The following is a 24,219-nucleotide window of genomic DNA, read 5'->3' as shown; positions in this document are numbered from 1 at the left end:
TGCAGTGGTGAGTAAAATCTGTATCATATTGTCCCTTTCTTTGATGTTACTAGGTTTGTCTCTTTTCTTCCTGTCAAGATCTACTTCTTTTTTCTTGACCTTCATTCATTTTGACCCTTCCTTTATTTTGTTGACTATTTTTTCCCTATTTTTAATCCTTCACTCCTTCCATCCTTCTCATCCCTCATGCTGTACCTATCTCTTCATTAGGACCATCACCTCCTTTCATATGTCTATATCTGTGATTTAAGGACAAATTACAGAATTTCAAAGTGAATCAAGTAAATTTCCTACAGGTCTGTGATTGTAAGAAAGGTGTGTAACTAAGTGCAACCAAATCAGTAAAGTCATATGTGTCTTTCTAGCAGACACTATGGTCCATCACTGACTTTCTATGTAGCCTGAAATAAATAATTCATCTTAGTATTCTAGGTATTCATTCTTAGTATTCATTCTAGTATTCTAGTATTCAATAAAATTACATAACTGGTATTTATGGAAATATAAGTTTTCTGGGCCTTAAGTTTCTGTAAGCTCCAACAATAGATTAATAAAGATTAATAGAAGGCATGTCCTTATTCATTTACATACTGATGTCATTCCCTCAACATTGATCTAATATTGATACAAGACAAAAATACTAAGTGAAAAGGACTTAAAATTTCTGGAAATATTAAGAATATATTATATTCTTATACAATTTTCCTTTTTATAATGCTGCAGATGAGAGATATTGTTCATAATTTTAGTGATAGAGAGCTTTTCTCCTAAAGAATTGGCATTCATCATCTTTTCCAACAATGACAACTAGATAACTGCTTATGTTTTCCTGTTGTGCCTTGTTTTCTATGAAACTCTGGGACATCTGAAGCTCATGTATAAAAAGGGCATTAAGATGCATGCTTGGTACCTTTGCTTTTTCTTCTTTGACTATCATTTTCTATTTTTGTTTTACCATTTCATTTTCTATGACTCTTCTGGTAAGCCATCAGCCTTGAAACATTTGCATGAAGAGAGAAATATATGTATACACATACATATGTATGTGTGTGTGTGTGTATATATATATATATATATACACAGAATGGCTTGTAAATGGGAGATTCTGCAAATAATTTAGAAGGTTCTAAAAAGTCAAGTAATCCCACATGCATTTGACATTTTTATAATGACAACAACCATTATTTCTTATGATCCTTTTTTTGTTTGGATCAGAGATTGACATTAGCTGAACAATGTAACAGCAAACCAAATTCTGTTTTCACCTGTGTTATCATGGAAATTAACTTAAAATTTCAAAAATATAACACAATTTGTATTTTGATTGTAACATAGTTTTCATAAACTTATAGAACTATGTCAATATAGAATAGAAATGAACACTATAATACACGAACACAAAGAAATCTTAGAGATGAATATATGTAAAAGTCATGTTTTTCATCCATCTAAATCTTGTCTTTTTCACTTTATCCAGAATGTGATTGACATTACAGAAAATCATCTTAAACAAAGAAATGTTATCTATATGTGGATGAGGTGGGGAGGTTTGATTTCATGTTTCACTGAATAAATAGAAATTTATTTTATACTTCATATTATTGGAGGAAATTGTTATTGCTTAATTAGTAAAAATCTGGTTTTCCCATGCCCTATCACGTCTTGTACTAGATATAGGATCAATTTTTAGATAAATATTTTTAGAAATAAAAGAATATATATGTATATTATATTTGTTTTATAATAGATAAGGTATAGGTTTTCTCTACTAAAATCTAATTAGCCATCTCTAGTGTGATAGAATAAGGGAATGAAATCCAAGGCTCCCAGAGAAAGCTATCAAATTGATGGATTAATGGAGCCCAATTCATTCAGGTTTTCTGATTCGTTTTTTCTCTTAGTTCCTATATTTTTCATTTTACACCATTCTGTTTAAGAAATGTTCAGTTTTTGAATCTTTAAAATTGAATTATATTTATAGTTAGTATCAAATAGTTCATTTAAGAATACAGTTTTCTCTGCTAGCTATAGTATTTCAAATTTGTTTATTTTCTACTTTTAAAATGTATCATCCAATTATATTAATAATTTATATAGTTTATTTATTAATATTATAGACAATTAAAGAATAAACCAATGGGAACTTCTGTAATTAAAGGGAGCTTATTTTCTTCCAAAGAAAGGAGAAAATTATAGAAACTTTAATCTCTCAGAAAGTTTGGCATACAAAATATCAGTAAGCATTCCAAGTTTCAATCTCAAAATACTCCTAATTTCTACCAAGAAGTGGTTAACCAGTTCATATAAATCATTTCTAATAAATTAAACTTACGTCACTGGAGAATGAAGACAAAACATAATTTTTAAAATGAAACTCTAATATGAAGGTATTATTTCACTTCATCTATTTAATGTGGTCTTCTGAAAAATTAAACTTTTAGTCTAAATTCTGTTTTCCCTCTAATCAAATGTCAGTAGATAAATTAAACATATGTCTTGGGGAATCTTGATCTTCTCTGGGGAGAAGGGGAAAAAATTACTGGGGCAAATAATTTGCAAATTTAAATTCACCAATGCTTACCAATTCTGATTTTTTGCATAAACCCTAGAAACATGGATCAGTGCATTTTTTTGAGGGCATATAAATTTGTAAGGTAAATGATATTGGTTCTTCAACATTAATGCACCTGAACCAAGAAAAAAATCTTTTATTATACTATTATCCAGTATGGTAGCCATGCAGATATTATACTCAGATCTTTAGTTGTCTCCATAGAGATCCAGAGATGACTGAATTCCTAGCCAAGGAAGGTCTCTTACCTAAGACATGGAAACAAGGAATGAAGACATCAAGATGGGTTCCCCTGATCACCGGGGCTCCTCAAACTTCTCTGAACACTCGGTGCTTGTAGAGGTGGCCCATCTAATGTATTAAGAACTTGCACTTCCCTTGCTTGAGGAGATACTGTGGACTAATAGGCATTCCCCTCAGGAGCTGTCCCAGGCGGATAATTACAGTTAAATCTCGGCATAACCAAGCTGGCAATATGCTAACTTCAATATAGAGAAAAGAGATTACAACCCAAAGGAGCTGTAAAAATTAGCTAGCATGTAACAACAGGAGCCAAGGGAGTATTCCCGGTATTGGATTTTGTCCCTAGCAACACTATGTTTTATTAACTAACTCATCAAATTCCTGTCAGTAAAGCCCTCTTGGCTGTTCCTCTGACCTTGCTGATTTTTACAGTGGTTAAGTAGCACCACTGGCCTCTACTGCTGTATTTCAAGGGACCTGGAATAGGAACTAAATAAGCAAAAATTCATTGACTTAGGGGCACTTTTATGGAACAGAATATTTAACTCCCTGGCAAGGACCCTAGGGATTATGCAAATGAGCTGCTAGGGTGGCACTTATAAAACCTAGAAAAAGTGATGACCCCTAGTGAGGTTGAAGTACCTGAGTTACCTTGGCAGATGCTAGATAAAGGAATAAAAAGGCTTAAGGGGCATGCGTATAAAATAATTATGTAATGTAAGACCAGAGGACCCACAAAAGAGCATGTGCCACAGGAAGGCCCAGAGAACTCACATTTAGTCAAAGATTTAATAACTGCAGTGGTGAAAGGGACACTAGCATCGCTGAGAGGAGGCTGTCCTCCACAGGCTGGAGCTAATGGTAGATGTAGCCACAGAGCTTGTGTGTTAATATAAAGGAAAGAATGGGTCTTCAGAATAATAGAGGCCAGGTGTTGTTCCTTAACCACCTGATGCCAGAGAGCCACAAATTGCTGAAAAGATCAACAAGGTTGGAGAATGGTAAAGAGACCTTTACTGAGAAGGAGTTAAGTTAGTTAATAGAACACAACATTACTGGGGTAAATCAAGCAGGGAATGAAGATGCTCTTCAATATCTATACTCAGAAGAAAGCATGAATGGAACAGTAGGAATTTGAAGGTGGTTTCCCCAAAAATACTTATGATCCCTTTCTCAGTTCCCAGACATGAACCAATTTTCATATCTAGAACTGTTGACTTAAGTCAGTATGTACTGAAATGATTCCTCCAGTTCTTCCCCCAAAGAGCCTATGGATATTTACTCAGGTGACTGAAAACCACATGAAAGCAAACACGCAGATATTTGAGGACTGTTGGATATAGGGTCATAATTGATATTTATACCTAGAAACCTGAAGTGCATAAAGGCCCCATATTTAAGTGGAGGTATGCAGGGGCCAGGTATTAAGTGAAATATTAACTAAACTTGTGTGATTATTTCCCCAGCCCCTGAGTGTTATAATTGGAACTGACATCCTTAGCAATTTAAGTCCTTCACCTACAGGGTAAAGCTGTAATAGAGGGAAAGACCAAATAAAAACCTCTGAAATTGTTCACTATCAAGCAAGAGAGTAAGTCAAAACAACAATGCCTCTCATGAAGGAATGGGGGTAGAGAGTGAGTAATGGTAAATAACGGTGCAATCCTTGAGGTTCTAAAGTATTCAAACTCGGTGGTCCCAATGTAATTCCATTCAATTCATCAGTGTGTCCTCTGCCAAAATCTGATAGATCTTGGTGGCCACTGCAACTCAAACAAATAGTAGGCACTGTTGCAGCTGCCATTCTGGACATATTTATTGTTGTCATAGATTAATAAGACCTCAGATGCATGGTATACAGCTGTTGATTTGGAAAATACATTTATTTTTATCTCAACAGAGAAGAAGTTCCAAATCATTCCATACCCACTTGGACTGTACAACAATATTCATTTACAGTTTTGCCCCAGGCCTATGTTATATCTCCTGTCCTCTGTTCAAAGTGCTCTAGACCATCTGGAAATCCCATAGAATATCACTCTGAATCATTATATCAATAGCATCATGTTGATCAAGCTGGATAAACATGAGATAGCTAGCCTGCTGAAGGCTTTTTTAAGCTACATGCACTCTATACAGGGACAGATAACCCTTTTGAAGACTGAAGGATCTGCAACCTCTGTAAAATATTTAAGGATACATCAGACAGAATACAGCAAGAAATTCCCTCCAAAGTAAAAGTCACTTTGCTGCATTTTGCATCACCTACTGCAAAGGAGCCACAGCGAATGATAAGCCTCTTTACATTTTGGAGGTAATACATTTTACAGCTAGGGATACTGCAACTGCCCCTGTTCTCTGTGACATGGAAGTCTGCCTGATTTCAGTGGGGTCAAATGTAAGAAAGGGCTCTTCTCTAAGTTAGGGTACAATGCAAATAGCCTTACCCCTTTGGGCTACACAATTGGAGACCTTACGTTGTTAGAGGTATCATTGGTGGGATATGACCCAGTATGGAATGTATGGCCAGACCCAGTGGCAGAATCACAATGTGAGCCACTGGACCTTTGGAACAAAGCCATGCCACTTGTACTGGAGTATTACACCTTTCAAGAAATAGGTTTTAGTATGTTAGTAGTTCTGATAGAGACAAATGTTTGACTCTGGGTTACTAAGTGACCATTCATTTGGAACTGCTCATTATGAGCTAAATTCTGTTGGACCTACCAAGACATAAATATGGACCAACTCAGCATTAGTCCATCATATGATGGAAATGGTACATATAGTACCAAGCCCAAAGAAGACCAAAGAGCATGAGTAAACAATACAAGCAAGTAGCTCAGACTTGCATGAAACTCCATGGTATAAAAAAGGGTCCTTAGCTTACATATATGGCTACAAAGAAGGGGGGTGGTTCCCATTTAACTAGCTGAATGAGGAAGAAAATCTTGAGCTATGTTGATAAGTCTGCTCAGTGGGTGCATGTAGCTGAAAAATGGATGGCAGCTACATTACAGGGGCATTCAGGGTTTTCCTTGAGAGGTAATACTGAGGTAAAATCTTAGCATTGAACAAAAAGTTCATTCAATGAATGAAAAGTTTCAAGAAGTGCACTGATCATCCACTTCTGTGAGAGGTGACGTGGTCTGAGGTAAGAATATATACAGAATTCTGGGCAGTGGCTCACGACATAGACTGCTGGTCAGGTTCTGGAATAACAATGACTAGAAGATCTGAGACAAAGAGGTGGAATAGAATCATGTATATGGACATATGGGATTAGACAAAAAGTGTGAGCATTTATGTATTAATGTTAATGCCCACCAGAAAATATCCACCATGGAAAACACACTGGAAAACCAAGAATACAAAAATGAACTGGCTAATCAGTAGCAGCCAGCCTTTGTTATTAGCCATAATGGAATGATGGCCACAGGAATGGAATGACCACAGTGGCAGATATAGAGGCTATATTTGGACCCCAAAGCATAGACTCCTCCTTACCAAGGTCAGTCTAGCTATCGCCTCATATGAATGTTTAGTCTGGCAGAGATCAATACAGATTCCCCCACTATGGCACTATTCCTCAAGGAGAATAACCAGCCACTTGGTTGCACGTTGATCTCTTTGGGCCTCTTCCCTACTAGAAGAGCCAGGGGTTCATCCTCACAGGGACTGATACCTTTTCTGGGTATGGGTTTCCTTTTCTTATTTGCAGAGTTTCATCTAGCAACACTGAATGGGTCCCTACCAAGTGTTTGACCCATAGCCATAGAATCTTATAGACCTTACATATGACACACTATCAAGAAGTAATCGGCCTGATAAATCATTGGAATGACCTACGGGAGACAAAACTGTAGCGTTAGCCAGAGAATATACTCAAGTACCAGAGGAAATACTCAAAAAGGAGAGGTTGCCATCCTCTAGGGTACATTATATATGCTAAAAGCAGGGCCTTAGTATGCATTCCTGAAAGGAAGAATACATGATTCTGGCAACCAAAATAGGAAGAAAAGAGCAGACCCCACTTATCATCCCTACCCATGACCTCCTACTAGAGAACTTTAGTCTCCTGTCCCTGAAACTCTAAGCTCTGAATGATTAGGAGTGCTGGTTTCCATAAAGGCCACACTCTTGTCAGGGGACATAGCAAGTGTCCTATTGAAATGTATATTATAGCTGCTACCTGGGCACTTTGAATTCTTTGAATCCATTGATGAGTGGGTGGGAAGAGTCACCACTTTGGCAGGAATAATTGACTCTGATCAACAGGAGAAGCCTACTGTTTTGACACAGTTGGAGCCAGAAAGTATAGAACCCCAGTGATTTACCTGTTTGCCATTTGATTCTCTCTTGCCTAATAGCTACGGTGAGTAAACAAATACAGCAACCCTGGCCTTTAGAAGCATAATATTATCTAAGGCTCAGAGGGTTAATGAATAAAAGTTTGGGTCACATTACCAGGAAAGTATTAATAAACACCTACAGAGGTGATAGCTCTGAATAAGGGGGATTTAGAATGAATAGTGCGGGGAAGAAGATGATTAACATTTGCAGCCTTGAGACCATCACTAGTGACATTAGCCATAACTTGTCCAGCTAACTTCCTTCTTCTAAGTTTCTCCTCAGATGACAGGCTACAGAAAACCTGGAGAAATCTCTGCTAAAAAAAATGTGGAGGATTGATGCAGCTCAAGAGGTGTAAGAAGTCAGCTATACAGGCTAATAAGTGTGCCACCCAGATCTCCCTTCAAGTGAGAAACTGATCTGAGAACTATAGACAACAGCCTCCAGCTTCTATATATTTCTTTTGAATTCATTGTAGCCACATTCTCTCTGGGCTGCCAATGTCTAAGCATGGCAAAGGTACTAGAAGTACTATAGCTGTAGTCTAAAGTGCTTCCTACTATCTACTCTCCCTTTCTTCCCCTTCTTGTTTCATAGCTATCAGGTGTTCGTTGAAAGTTTTCTTGCCAACCCCTGATCCTTCTCCTCTTCACCTTTCCTAGATATTAACCTTAATAAATCCCATTCATGTTTAATTCTCTCCATGCTTCTACTTCTTATAGGACCCAACATGGCACACTAACTCTACCAATCTACTAACTCTTGCACCCAGAGGAAATGAAATAAGACCCATAGCACTAGTAGTACCTTAGTTCAATTATAGTTAATCCATCACAAGGTACATTTACTGAGTGCCACAATATGGCGGATAGATACAGATATAATCACCAACTATTGTCATACATGTGCACATATAAATGAATGAGATATGGTCTTTATTGTCAAGAAACATAGGGTCTATCTGGAGAGACAGATACATGTAAAATTACTAAAATCACATTCATTCAGTGATAAGACCATGTCATAAAGGAAATGTATCAAAGTGTTTTGGGAGGAGAGAATCTCTGGGAGGATTTTATAGTGAAAGCTTCTAGCACTGATCTACTTGTGGTACATTATATTTTCCAAAAATGACCATAAGAGCATTTGTAGTCTCACATGATCTTTCAGAAACTTGTCACTCTCTCAAAAGGTAGAGTCCATTTCCTCTCCCTTGAACCTGCTATTGTATTTGAAACTGACAATGAATAGAATGCAGCAGAAGCGATACTGCATAGCTGCTGAGTTCTAGATCCTAAAAGACAATGCAGTTTCACCTCAGGATAGATGAGCTAACGCATAAAAAACAAAACGAAACAAAACAAAACAAAAAACCCCTGCTACCTTAAAGATTCCGTGTTGGACAGACGCAAGGAAAGACTGCACAGAGACAGAAAAAAATGGTCAAGGAGGCCCAACTCTAAAGCTTCCTAGTCCAGGTCCCAGACATATGAGTAAGCAACTCATCAGATGATTACAGCAAGCAGCAGCCTTCCAGCTGCTCCAGGGGCAGCAGAGCCTAGCTTTCCTTTTCAAGGACTTTCCAAATTGCAGTCCAAATCATGACTAAAACAAATATTATTTTAATCAGTTAAGATTTGATATACAAAATGAGGTCAAATGTACAAACTTCCAGTTATAAATAAGTCATGGCAATGTAATGTGCAGCATGGTGATTATAGTTAATAATTCTGCACTGCATATTTGAAAGTTACTAAGAGAATAGATCTTAAAAGTCCTCATCAAAACAAAAATAGAAAATTTATAACTATGAATGGTAATGGATGTTAACTAGACTTATTTCGGTGATCATTTCGCAGTGTATACAAATATCAAATCAGTATCTTGTACACTTGAAAGTTATATAATGTTGTATTTCATTTATACCTCAATTAAGAAATTTGGTGTAGTTTTCTAGATTCAATTGCAAATGAATTTCAACAGTTTTTCAATTGATTGATAAATAGAAGTGTATATGAGTGTGCATGTATTATCTGTTCATCATATATTCATTAAGGGGATTTCTACTCATCGATTTGTATGAGTTCTTCATTTTTAAAATATGGTATTAGTATGATTCATAACTGTTATTTTCAAATGACAAAAAGTTTCTCGACTGAAGCTAAAATAGAACTTACCAATTCATAGAGCCAGAAGGGCCAGGCATTTAAAAATTCCAGACAAAGATTCAAATGTTCAAACAATATTTTAAGAATCTTCCATTTTATCTTTCAAATGTAGTCTTATTTTTATGTTGTTCATTTTCAACCAGTCTCTCTCTTTGTGGTACTAAAAATGGCCCTCAGCAGCTCTGGATTCCATGATCCACAGAGTCAATTATACCATCAAACTCAGACCATTTCTTAGAAAGTCGTTGTAGCATACTTCCTGAAGATGATTCCTTGGGTTGGCTGGAGAAATATATTCATCTGTGAATGGATACATATGGCCTGGAAGATGGATTGCCCTCATGCCCTCAATCTTAGGCCTAAGTCATTGGTTAAGCTCTATCACAAAATACAGACAAATTCACTGAAATATCCTTTTAAATCATTTATTACAAATATATTTTCCTGTTTCATTTTTAGCCATTTTTTTAGGTATTTCTTCTTTGATGAATAGTTTTTTATTTTCATGTAGACAAGAGAATTTCTCTTTACCTCTTTTCTCTTTCCTTCAACAATTTCTAATGATTTCGTATATTTGATAAAAGTTATTTTCTTCTACTTTTAGGCAGTTTTTGATATTTATTATATTTTAATTACATAAAATTTGAAATTGATCTGAGCATCTATATTGATTTATTTTTCCAAGTGTTAGCATCTTATCTGAACATCATTTGTTGGATAATTCTTCCTTTCTTCATTGATTTGTAAATCATCTTGTCATAAATTAAGTTTATATGCATAGTAAGTATATTAAGGATTATTTGGGGCTATGAATTCCACTAAGTTGTTGGCTCTATTTTTTATCAGTAGCACATTTCTTTGACTTCTATATCTTCTCATAATTTATTATTCAGGAGTTTCACTGATTCTTCCAATTTAAATTACTCATTTTTATGCCATGCGTTAGCCAGTAGTTCAACCCTCAGAAATATATTTGTTGTAATGAATTATCTCAGCTTTCTTTCTTTTGGAATGAATTACACTTACCTTGTAACAGCTTTATTGATGTAAAACTGACATACTATAAAGTCCACATGGAAAAAGTGTAAAATTTGATGTTTTGACATATGCATATAACTGTGAACTATCACCTCAATCAAGATAATAAACATATCCATCACCCCCAAAAGGTTCCTCATGCCTTATTTTAATCCTTCCTTCCTGCCCTTTTCCACAGTTGACCTCTTGTAGTCAGTGGTCTGCTTTCTGTTAATATACATTAGATTGCATGTATAAGATTTTATATAAATGCAATCCTATAATATACATTCTTTTCATCTGGATTCTTTCACTCACCGTAATTGTTTTGAGCTTCATCCATACTGTTGTATTAACAGTCTCCTCCTCTATATTGCCAAACAGTATAATTCATCTGTCAGATTTGCCACAATTTGTTTATCTGTCATACTACTTATGGCTATTTGAGTTGTTTCCAGTTTGGGGCTATAACAGAAAAATATGCTTCTATAAACATCTGTGCAAAAGTCTTTGCGTAGATAGAAGCTTTCATTTTTCCAGATAAATAAATATCTAGAAATGGAATGGCTAGGTCTAATAGCAGATCAGTGACTGACTTTCTTTTTCAGTGTCTAGTCGTGTTTTAATCTTAGATTTAAAATGAGGAGTCAGCTTTATGCCTGCTTGCTTTCATAGGAATTATCATGTTATGAATCAGATGAGCAAGGGAAACATTACAAAAAGAGACAAGACCATGGGGTCCTAGAATTTAAAGCAAGAACAACTCTTGATGATCACAGATTCCTAAGCCCTCATTTTACAAAGGGAAAAAAACTAAAAAAACAAAACCTCAATATCTGAGAAGAGTAAGTGACTTGCCCAAGGTTACAGAGAAGCAGGACAATTTCCAAAGATAATTGCTGATCTATTTATTTTACCACTAACATTGGCTTTAAATTTTTTTTCAGTCAGCCTTTTTAGGCAGGAAAACATGCAAAAGTGTTTTTTTTTTTTAATATTTAGAGCAATTTTACGTTCACAGCAAAACTGAGTAGAAAGTACAGAGATTTCCCATATACTTCCCGCCCCCAAACAAACATAGCCTTTCCTGTTATCAAGAGTCGCCACCAAAGCAGTACATTTGTTACAACTGACGAATCTACATTGACATATCTTTTTCACCCAAAGCCTTTAGTTTACATTCGGGTTCACTCTTAGTGGTGCACATTCTATAGATTTGGACAAATGTATAATGACATATACCCACCATTATAGAATCATACAGAGTATTTTCACTGCCCTAAAAATCCTCTGTGCTCCACTTCATCTCTCTCTCCCCCTAATCCCTGGTAACCATTGATTTTTTTACTGTCTCCATAGATTTGCCTTTTCCAGAATGTCACAGTGTTGGAATGACACAGTATGTAGCATATTCAGATGGGCTTATTTTACTTAGCATGTGTGCATTTAAATTTCCTCCACGTCATTTCATGCTTTATAGCTCATTCCGTTTTACTGCTTAATAATATTCCATTTTATGGATATTCCACAGGCTATCTCTTTACCTACTTACTGAATGGCATTTGGTTGCTTCCAAGTTTGGGCAATTATGAATAAAACTGCTATAAACACCCTTGAGCAGTTTTTTGTGTGGACAATAATGGACTTTTAAAGAAACTACAAACTATTTTCCAAAGTGTGTAATTTTACATTTCCTACCACCATTTTATAAGCATGGAGCTTATTCTCCAATTGGAGCAGTTTCTCCAATTCTCAACCATTACTTAATATGGTCAATCCGTTTAATTATAAATATTCTAATAGGTGTTTTTGTGTATCCTATTGTGGCTTTATTTCACATTATCCTAACAAGAATTTGTAGAGCATCTCTGAAAGAGCTTTTATGAGACCCAAATATCACTTGACATCCAAATTGGATATCATTTGACATCTAAATATCAAATACTTTTCTCATTTTTGAGCTTTCTGGTTCCTTTACTGATTTTTTTCAGAAATTCTGTATATTATGGATCAAAGTTTCTATCATTCTGTGAATGATACTTTCTATCATTCTATGAATATTTTCTATCATTCTATGGATATTATTTGTCTTTTCTTTCATTTGACATCATTTAAAATCAAAAATGTCTTTCAATGATGAAATTCAAAATTTATAATTTTTTCCTATTTTGGATTGTGCTTTTGGTACTGAAACTAAAAAATCTTGGTCACTGAAAGTAATAGATATTTTCTCATTTTATTGTTGGAGCTCTATACTTTTAGGTATAGACTTATGTCTATGATCCATTTTGAATTTCCATTTGAATTTATATATGAGGCAAGGTATGCATTCAAGTTATTTATGGTTAATTTCCATTATGTATATAGAATACATTCAGGAAGATAATTTTTGATAAATTGAATACTTTAACATTATGAAATAAGATTCTTTAGTGCTTTTGTCATTATTTTATAATCTGAAACCTACTTTGTTTGATATTAATGTAGTCACTCCAACTTTTTCTTTCAATTAGTGTGAGCATGTGTCATTTTGTATCCTTTTACTTTTAATCTATTTGGTTATTTATATTTAAAGTAGGTTTCTAGTAGGTAGCATAGAGTCGTGCCTTCCTTTTTGCTCCAATCTGACAATTTCTGCCATTTATTGGGGTGTTTGGATACTCTATATTTAACATTATTATGTATATGTTATAGTTTTCAGTTTAGGTCTGTTCTTTTGACATTTCCTTTGTATTAATCCCATATGCTTTAGTTCCTTTTTCCTCTTTTTTCTAACCTCTTTGGATTAATTTAATATTTTTTATAATTTCATTCTATCTCTTTTACCTATCACTCACCAAACGCTGATGGCAAAATGACATTCATTAATGTTTCCACAGGAGAATATCTCTGTTTTATAGTTCCTACAGATTATATAATCGTTTCACCATTTTTTTCCATTAGGGGTTTTGCATACAATAGTTCATCTTATTTTTTTAGACAAAATCATTAATTTGTTTTTAAACTATAGCTACTCTGTTATTTATCCAATTAACATCTGATATTTTCTGCAATGATAGGCTATTCAGGTCTTTCTCCTGGATCACCCAAGATTTTTAAAAGAGAAATGCCCAAGAGTCCTGGTCAACATGACACAAGATCACAGTGAGAAAATGTATTTAACTATCATCTACCTGTGGTCACACCATCTTCTAAACTGAATGTTAAAATCAATTGCATATTGGGTTTTACAAATGATTTTATTCTTTGGCCCTTTAATTCTATTGATTTGGGCACCCTCCACCCAAACTTCACTTTGCCTGACATTCGTTGCCCATTCCCTAAATCACACCATCACTTCCATGTCTGCATCTAGTACAGTACAATTTTGTTGCCTAAGAGAATACTTCCAAATATTATTTTACTCTAAATTATTTTGAACTGTTTTAAATTGGTTTAATGCTATTAAAAGTCCAAGGTAAGGGCTTCCCTGGTGATGCAGTGGTTGAGAGTCCGCCTGTCAATGCAGGGGACACGGGTTCGTGCCCCGGTCCGGGAAGATCCCACGTCCCGCGGAGCAGCTAGGCCCGTAAGCCAAGGCCGCTGAGCCTGCGCGTCCGGAGCCTGTGCTCCGCAGTGGGAGAGGCCGCAACAGTGAGAGGCCCACGTACCGCAAAAAAAAAAAAAAAAAAAAGTCCAAGGTAAAACAAAACACACTTACATATTTAAATGTTAATTAATTATAAAGAATTCCAGTATTATAATTGATTCAACAAGTCCATAAGACCCTTAAATGTATTTATGTAGTATTTTCTCTAATGTGTTCTAAACATCAGTTTATAATTTACTGTTAATTCAGCAAGAATATTTTATTAAGCACGTGCTATAAGCCATGAACTCTGCTAGATGCTCTGACAATTCATGACTCAGAGTATTTCTCAATTAGGTATTGCTCTATCATTTGCAACCGCTCAGATTTATGCTCAATGTGTTTATTTGAGCTGCACTCCTTATAAGGAAAACAAGCATTTGAACAGACCATACCATTCACCATATTTATTTCTATCAGTTATTTCTTGCAATTTAATATTAAATAATTAAGATAGAAATGAGACTATTTGCATTTGTATTAGTAAATTGATCAAGTTACGGTAATAGGCTCACGTAAACAACTTCACATTATTATCTGAAAAAAAGCTATGAACAATGACAAATTTCATGAATTAAATATATAGAGGTGTTTATCATCATGACAATGCAAAAATGGAAGAAAGTTGACTTTTTAAAATTTATTTTTTGATTTACTCATTTGCAATTGCTTTGTCAAATATTTGAAAGCTTTTGGGCTTCCCTGGTGGTGCAGTGGTTGAGAGTCCACCTGCCGATGCAGGGGATGCGGGTTCGTGCCCCGGTCCGGGAAGATCCTACATGCCGTGGAGCGGCTGGGCCCGTGGGCCATGGCCGCTGAGCCTGCGCGTCTGCAGCCTGTGCTCCGCAATGGGAGAGGCCACAACAGTGAGAGGACCGCGTACCGCAAAAAAAAAAAAAAAAATTGAAAACTTTTGATTCTTGCTGGTCATCAACATAAAATTAAACACAATAGGTGTTCTGTTTGATTCAAAATAACTAAAATTTCATTATAGTTTCATTATCTACAATGAAGCTATGACAATGAATAAGAATTTTAGATTTTGCCAATCTGAGATTTTATGTTGTAAGAAAATACATAGTGATATCAAAATAATTGCTTACAATGACACTTTTTTTGACAGTTTCTAATTCTGTCAGCCTCCTAGTATGGTATGGAATTAAACATATGTTATATTTTACATAAGATAAGGGTCTCACAATATGAAATCATCAACCATATTGACTATAAATTGGCATATGTGAAATTTCTAAGAGGAAAATCTTTAGATGTAAATCTGTGAAGTAGAGATAATTATCCCATCTTTACTTTGACTTCTAGAATGGATATACTACAGATACATACTTAAAAACCCTTTTATTTTTCAAGGACAGATGAATAAGATATAAATAACTGTCTAATTCAATGACTCACAGTGAACACAAATTAAATTACTATGGTATATGAATAGGAATACTCTATACAAGGTCTGGAACCCAACCCAAAAAATAAAAGTACTATTCTGTATCATAGATACGAAGGTTATTGTTTATATTTGGTAGAAGATAATTCAATATGCCCCCAAATTTCAGTGGTGCCAAAAGGCAAAGAGGTTAACTATAAAACCATTTGTGGGGAATGATGATAATTTAACTTAAATATAAAATTAAGATACCATTTACAAAACTAACACAACATTGTACATCAACTATACTTCAATTAAAAAAAAGAAATATTGGCAATTCAGGAGAATGCATTTATCACTGCTGCTAAGGTATAGTTTATTGGGTGTTATAGACTTTGAAAAAAGATACACAAGGTTTGATATATATTCATACTGTAGAGTGATTTCCTATTGCAAATGATTGGAACAGACTTCTGGCATCCTAATGTTCCTGTGCTGATGGGCTCTTGTTTTGTTCACTGTGTCTAAAGCAATAAAATCCGCTTGTAAGCTCTCCTCTGGCAGCTGAGCACTGCATGCGTTCAGGTCATTATGGCAGTAGGGATGCTCAGTTGGGAAAATGGTATATAAATAACGATAACGTGAGCAGAGTCTGATTAATCCTTACTGGCCAGTGACTATTTTTAGGATCCTCTTGCATTTGGAAGGATTTATGCTTCCGAGGAATTGAATGTAAGAGTGTGAATGCTAACTCCATTCTGACAGCACAAGAGGAGCTTTTAGAAAACAACTACTTTAGAAATGAGTTCTGAAAATCAGAGCATTTTTAAGTATACTTATGTAGTTTTTAAGTAAGTATGCATTATGTTTTGAGAACTATTCCTATGAGAATATTTTATAAAAGTCCCCCCAAAATGTAAATCTCAGGGAAAGACAACAGTTGTTTTCCATTAGTATTATATTCTATTTCTTAGTGATAACTTTTTGATGTAGTCTCTGCAATTCATTTTATTGTATTTCATTATTTTAAAAAATTATTTCTACCTGGTACACTTTCTCATTCTCTCCTTTCTTTTCTCTCTCTCTCTCTTTCACACACACACACACACACACACACACACACACACACACACACACCCCATAGAGATATAAAACAATTTTTCCCAAATAAAGAAATAAGGTAGAACTCAAAGAGGTGGATACATATATTCATGTATCTGATATTTGGGATATTTATATAATTGCATTTCCAGTTATACAAAGCAACATGGGTAGCTTCCAAACAATTAAGTACTTTAGCTCTATCAATTAAGAGAAACAAGCTCATATTGTCAGTTAATAGCATACATCTTCATATCAACTGTGATTACATATTTTAACGTTTTCATTACCTTAAAACCACAAAACATCTGATCGAGCTATACCTGTCTATTATTTGCAGCTTTTTCTGCGCTGGTAGGATCTAATGTTTTACAAACATTATCATAAGCTCTATCAGACACTTAATTTAGATTTATAAGTACACTACCACAAATATCTTGTGTTGATGACTTAACCAGACTGATAGTTATCTTAATTTCAATATGATAGACTTATTGGTGCTTTCGTCTAGCCAGTCTTTAGATGACCGATAATACTGACTGTGATTACTTCTCCTGGTACTAGCCACCAATTTTTGAGCATTTGTAAGAGATGCTATTCCAGGTATTCACATTTATGATTTATAATTATGAGACCTACTGTGAATGTTATGTAATATTATGTAATGTTATTTGTATAATATTATTCCTATTATACAAATAAGAAGGGCACTACAGTTCAAGGGTAATAGCTTCACCTATATAACAGAAATAAGTTAGTGAGCTAGGTCTATAATGTAAAGGTCTATGGTTCCAAAGCCATGTTATTTTACACATTATGTCATGCTACCTGAGGTTGATTTAATTTGATTTCTATTTTTAAATATTTTTCCAATCTATCTGAAATCTAATCACAATTTGTCATTATCTCTTACCATAGGCAAAATGAATTCTTGAAACTAGTCACAGCCATTTATAGTGAACATTAGTGACTCATGTTGGCCATGGGGCACTACAAAGATGAATGTGATAAGATCCCTAAAAAAACACATTGCAGATTATAATTAATAGTATTAATACACACTTGGGATTTAAAAATGCTATAAAGGAGTAATTAATTTTAACTTGTACAATCTAGCAAGCCTTGTAGGAGAAATAGGCCTTGACAAATAAGTAAAACTTGAATACATAGATATGGGGACAAGAAAGGGGAGATAAAAGATTTTAAGCAAAGGCACTGAAGTTGAGAAACATTAGACTGAAAACTGCAAACATGGACAGAACATAGTTTTGCTTTCCCAAGATGGTATATGTCTAGGATTTGTGTTTGTTGTAAGATACAATGATAATACCCTCACTACCACCACCACTACAACTTCTTTACTTCTTTCCCTTCCTTCTGAAAATACTAAAGTCGACAACTAAATATAGTAATTGACTAAAATTATAGATTCTATAATATATAATGTGCTTTATACACATTTTAGGTTATTTTATTATAAAATAGTAAGCCAATTCTAAATTTCAAAATTACCTTTATGAACTATTGAGAGTTGTTATGAATGAAACTGCTTGGACACTGGGAATAATTTGATTTGATGATTACAACTCATCACATTCTAAGGAAGAATTAAACTTGGAAAGAAATTGAACCTATGAAAGAACATGTATATACATGAGCATATTTATTAACTCTTATCTCCTATATCATCTCTCAGCATTTTGTACCAGCTTTTAATATATCATTTAGAGAACTGTATTTGAATTATTTATTTTACATGTTTGTTTCTCCCCCCAAATTCAGTCTGTTCTGAATGAAGTTCCACATCTTTCCATTCTTTAGATTAATAGGACAAAATACTTTGTCATATTTTCATCTTCTGAAAAAGTGTAAAGTTGATTTATATTTAATAATGCCTTGTTAAATTCAGAGAATAACCTTTACTATGAAAGCACAAGTATTGTCATATTTCCTACAGAAAAAAATGCACTTGTATGACTCTGAACCAAATGCATCTATTTTATGAGCACTATCTTATTTTTAGTTTAAGAAAGCTCAACAATTATTTCAAAAATGATATTTTCAATTGGGATATATTAATGTAGATAAACATGCATAACTCATCTGGATAAATGCCTATTGAAAAACATTGAGATAATTCTATTTTAAAGAGGGAGAGACGTAAGTCATTTACAATTGTTAAAAGAAGTACAATTAAAACCATAACAAAGAACCAAACAGAAATTATGGAGTTGAAGAATAAAATGAATGAAAAATTTTAAAATTGCAATGTAGAGTGTCAACAGCAGACTTGATGAAGCACAAGAAAGAATCTGTAAACTCAAAGACAAATTATTTGAAATTACCCATACTACCCAAAGTGATCTGTAAAGTCAAAGCAATCCCTATCAAAATTCCAATGGTATATTTCATAGAAGTACAAAAAACAATCCTAAAATTCATATAGAACCACAAAATACCCTGAATATCCAGATTAATCTTGAGAATTAATCTTGAGAATCTTCAGAAAGATGAACAAAGTTGGAGGTAGCACACTTCATGATTTCAAACTATATTACAAAGCTATAGTAATCAAAAGCGTATGGTATAGGCAAAAAACAGACACGTGGATCAATGGAGCAGAATAGAGAGCCCAGAAATAAACCCACACATATACGGCCAACTAAACTTCAACAAAGATAACCAAGAATATTGAGGGAAGAAAGAATAGTATCTTCAAAAATGATGCTGGGAAAACTGGATATCAACATGGAAAAGAATTACATTGTACCCTTATCTTACATCATACACAAAAACCAACTTAAAATGAAGTAAAGACTTAAATGTAAGACCTGAAACTATAAAACTTTTAGAAGGAAACATAGGAGACAAACTCCTTGACATTGGTCTTGGTAATTTTTTAAAATTTGATACTGAAAGCACAGGCAACAAAAGCGAAAATAGACAAATGGGACAGCATCAAACTATAAAGCTTCTGCACAGCAAAAGAAGCAATCAACAAAATGAAGAGGCAACCTATGGTATGGGAGACAATATTTTCAAACCATATATCAGATAAGGGGTTAATATCCAAAATATATAAGGAACACATTTACTCAACAGCAAAAAAAAAAAAAAAAAAAAAAAAAAAAGAATGCAATCTGCTTAAAAATTCAGCAAGAACCTAAATAGACATTTTTCAAAACACATACAAATGGCCAACAGGTATATGAAAAGATGCTCAACATACTAGTATTTCAGAGAAATGCAAATCAGAACCACATTGAGATATCACGTCACACCTGGTAGACAGTCATTTTCAAAAAGTGAAAAAAAAAAAAGTATTGGTGATGATGTGAAAAAAAGGAACTTTTGTACTCCATTGGTGGCAATGTAAGTTGGTACAGCCATATGGAAAACAGTATGGAGTTTCCTCAAAAATTTAAAGATAGGACTATCAAATGATTCAACAATTCCAATTCTGGGTATATATCCAATGAAATAAAATCACTATCCTAAAGAGATATTCTTCTCCACATTATCCCTGACCTCCAGTATCATTTTCCTCTCTCACCAAAGGCACACACTCTAATATATTTCAATTCTGTCCTTGGGTATATATCCATCCTCATAAAATATTTAGTGTTGTGTTTATTTATAGGAATTTATGCATATTTCCCTTTTTATTTTCATAAATGCTATAACTCTTTAGATTTTATTCTATTCCTTGCTCTTTAAATGTACATAGTTATTAAAGTACATGTATATTTGCATTTGTAAATGCTTTTCCTTAGAATTCCCTAACCAAGCAGCAATTTGATATTTTTGTATTTTTTTCTACTTTATTTCTATTTTTCTAAATTTTAACATATCTCCATCCTAATTTTAACTTCTGCTTTAATCATACTGAAACTCCTTTGGTCCCAGGCCACTTGCCATGCTTTTCTTTCCTTTCCATCCTTTTCATCTTCCTAAAATCCCTTTTCCTTTCCTGTGTGCTTGAAAACTCTCTTCCAAATACTGTTTCTTTAACTTTTGACATTGCCTGCATTATTAGTAAGTTAGTTAAATAAATGAAGTAAATTAAAACTTAAATTGACTTAAAACACACACACACACACACACACATACACACACACACACACACACACACATACACATATACACTCGTTAATTTACAGAGTCTTAAAGAGAAGGCAGGTAGATGATTAAAGCAAGGACAAGTTGTTTTGCTAAAATCCTGGCTTTGCTCTGCCCCCAACATGTTTGCTACATCCTGAGACTGGACCCTTCATAACTGCAGCAGCTATTTGGGCTATGCTTGCTCATGCATAGTTGTGAGCGAGGGAGCCTGTCTTCCTCAGGTTGCATTTTAATGGTAAGGAAGCTTCTTTCCATGAAGCCTGTATCAAATTCTTCTCAGGTTAACTGACCAAATTTGCTTAGGCCTGCCCTTTTGTATGTCAGATACTTGCAAGGGGGAATCCATTTACCAGGATTAGATCAGACTGTTTTGAACACATCAATCAGTTTCCCTTGAAACACATGGGTTGAGATCTCGAGGAAGCATACGTGCATCAATCAGGTTCCTCTTACAAAAGGAGAAAGCAGCATTTGCACACTGAGAAGAAACAACATGGATACCACACAGACTCACTCCTTACCCTGTTTAGTAAAAGTAAATAAATGCTCCTATCTCAGACTTACACAGCACAATAAATATAAATATGCATATGGGTATCATATGTTTCATTGTGGAAGATCAATACTTTCAAAAACTGGATGAATATTAAAGAGTTAACTTTATTAGATTTGGCTTCCTCATCATTAAAGAAGGGACATGATGTTAATCGCCTCCCTGCGCGGTTGTAGTTTTTAGCACCATTATTAGCACATCATACTTGGTATCGTCCTAAGCCTGGGTTGATTATTCAACAGTGCTATTATTAATAACTCTCCATTCTAGATGAGCATGAGCTCTGCAGTTTACCATTTTCTAGTATGATTTAAGTTATAACATTTGGCTAAAGTCAAAGTTTAAAAAAAACAGCCTCTTCCACTCTTGTTAAGAAATTATATTGTAATTGCAGTTGTTTTTGAAACACACATTTACACACACACAAATACATACACACACACCCATACACACCCTCAGTGTAGAGATTCTCAGTTGCAGGTGAGATAGTATCAGTATTTCTTTTCAGAGATATTTGGGAACACCCATCTATTACCTTATTGTATATTTAATGTTTTTTGTTCGCAGATATCCTTCCTGTCTTAGTACATTCAAACTTGCCTATTTATCTTGTTTTGATCTTTCACACTTTAACACGAATGTCTTTTCAGCAGAGACAGCTTCATTGGCCCACCCCTCCAATACTAGGACCATGCTTTAAACAGATACCTAGGACTATGTCCTTTGTATTCATAATTCAGAAGATTTATTAAGTAATAAATTATACATTTATTTGTAATGATTTGATTGTCATGTTATTTTCAACAAGACTCTTTTTGGATTTTGTTCATAATATTATTCATTTCCTACCACATATTCAATAAATATTTGTTAAATATGTTGTACTGGGTAAGATTACCTGGAGGCTGTTAATTTATGAGTGTTCTGTGTGGCCTGGGGAAAAAAGTCAGTATTCTAAACAGATATCAATCTCAGGCTATAACCTCAGGTATTACAAATGTAACTTCACTTTTCTATTAAAGAACTTAATTTATAAATGAGCTTTATTACATTATATGATAGAGAAACATTATTCAATCAGTAATGAAAATCGCAACCCATTATGTGTTTCCCGTCAAAACAGGTCTCTTTCACCCCATAGTGAGTTCTATGATCTGGGGCTTAGGTAGTAACCTACTTGTAGGGTGAGATTATAAGTTCTTTGGGTATAGTCACCTCACCCCACTGGCATATGTTGAGTCATCTCCATCCTCGCCAAGTCTCACAGAGCCAGACCATATAAAGTGTTGTTGAGGCCTCCTTCTCCCAGTCACAAGACTTCTCTAAACCTGGTTGTCAACACCATGTCCACACCTTTCTTGGGCACAACTGAAACATAATGTTACTCATACTGGTACATAAAAACCTAACAAAACTTTCTCAGGCCCCTCTGCCTAAAGGACTCTTGCTAGCGTTTCTATCCTATGACTTCTGAACTATGCTGGATGCCATAAATGCAATGAGGTGTGTCAACTTCTCAGGCAACGTGAAGCAAGCAAGGCTACATTAACAGTGTCAGTTAGAAAGGTTTGATTGATAAAGAAGAATCACACGACCCAAAATAAAAATACTTACATACTCATAGTCTATTGCAGGGAAAGATACAATATGATGACAGCATTAAAGTAAGGATATGTATCACAGATGAAGGATGCCTCATAGGAAAGTGTCCAAAGACGCCAGGTGGGAGCCACAATTGCCCTGCTTCTGTAGGGTTTATCAAACAGATTTTCCCTCTCAGATCAGGACCCTTATGTGTATACAAAATACCTCAGAAACAGAACCCCAAATGGGGACTCCCTTGAGGTTTCTGATGGTCATGTAAACATATTCTACCTAATCAGACCCAACTGCAAATTGTCCCAGAAACCTCACAGATACCAGGTGCAAATCATCAATCTCACTGTTATCAATAGAAGAATGCTGACAAGCTGATACAAACCATCTCCAAACTCCACAGACCTATGGCTACCAACCAACACTATTTAATCAATATGTTTCGTGCCTCGATCAGCATTCAGTGCCCTGCAGGTAATTCAGCAAACAGAGCAGGCCAATTCCAGGGTGGAATTAAACTCAGCACAAAGGAAGAGCCTGGATTTATTCGAGCAACGTCTTCCAAAATACATTTACACCTAGATTATTTCTCTCCTTTTATCCTCCAACAACAGTCTATAAATATTTAAATCATTTGGAACTGCACCAGTGTTCTGGCAGGAAAAGAAGGCACATCCAAATACAGCAATTAAGGAGCCTTCAATAAAGAGACATTTTCAAACGGCGGCTGGTTTGACCAATACAGGATGCTGCTATTCCCAGAACTAAAAACAATGGTAAAATATTAGCAGCCCTAGGTCAGAGTAGCCAAGGAAATAATAGCTTTTGGAAATAAGAAAAAGTAACTGTATGGAAAGGATAACTGATGGAAGGTCCAAGAGCTGTGCACTTCAGACCTTCAGACACTGGATGCAGCCAACCAATGTTGATCAATAGCAATATGGCTCTAGGGGAATGGAGAATACATACCCTGGCTGTATTCTCTTCCTTGACTCTGATATTCTTCCAGAGGGCAGGGGAAGTCATTGATACATTCAATACGGTGCAGAGTCTGAGACACAGAGCACGTGGAGAATATGAAGAATGCATCTGGAGAGGCAAGAGGAGAATATCCATCATGGTGTCAGGGAAAGGTAAAAACCTGGCTCTTACGTCATGGTGCATTCTTGAATATCCATAGTATTTTATGGAATATAATTTATGCTCGACTACCCTCAAGGATTGAAAAGTAACACTGCAGGACAAAACAACATGAAAGCATAGGCATTTTATACTCAGAATCATTTTTTTTTCTTTTAATTGGGGAGATTTATTTATTTTATTTATTAATTATCAACATCTTTATTGGAGTTTAATGGCTTTATAATGTTGTGTTAGAGTCTTCTGTATAACAAAGTGAATCAGCTATACGTACACATATATCCCCATATTCCCTGGCTCTTCCATCTACCTCCCACCCTCCCTATCCCACCCCTCTAGGTG

General features: G+C 34.9%; 1 pseudogene; it reads right to left on the bottom strand.

Annotated features, from left to right (window-relative positions):
• LOC101318999 (dysbindin pseudogene) overlaps positions 1-23,894 on the bottom strand; it is a 62,031-nt pseudogene extending 38,137 nt beyond the window's left edge.
• Positions 23,895-24,219: the final 325 nt, after the last annotated feature.

Source organism: Tursiops truncatus, chromosome 4 (genome assembly GCF_011762595.2).
Source record: "Tursiops truncatus isolate mTurTru1 chromosome 4, mTurTru1.mat.Y, whole genome shotgun sequence".
In the NCBI taxonomy this organism is placed as follows: Eukaryota; Metazoa; Chordata; class Mammalia; order Artiodactyla; family Delphinidae; genus Tursiops; species Tursiops truncatus.
Note: the sequence above shows the minus strand (reverse complement) of the source record. Positions and strands in the feature narration are given on the sequence as shown.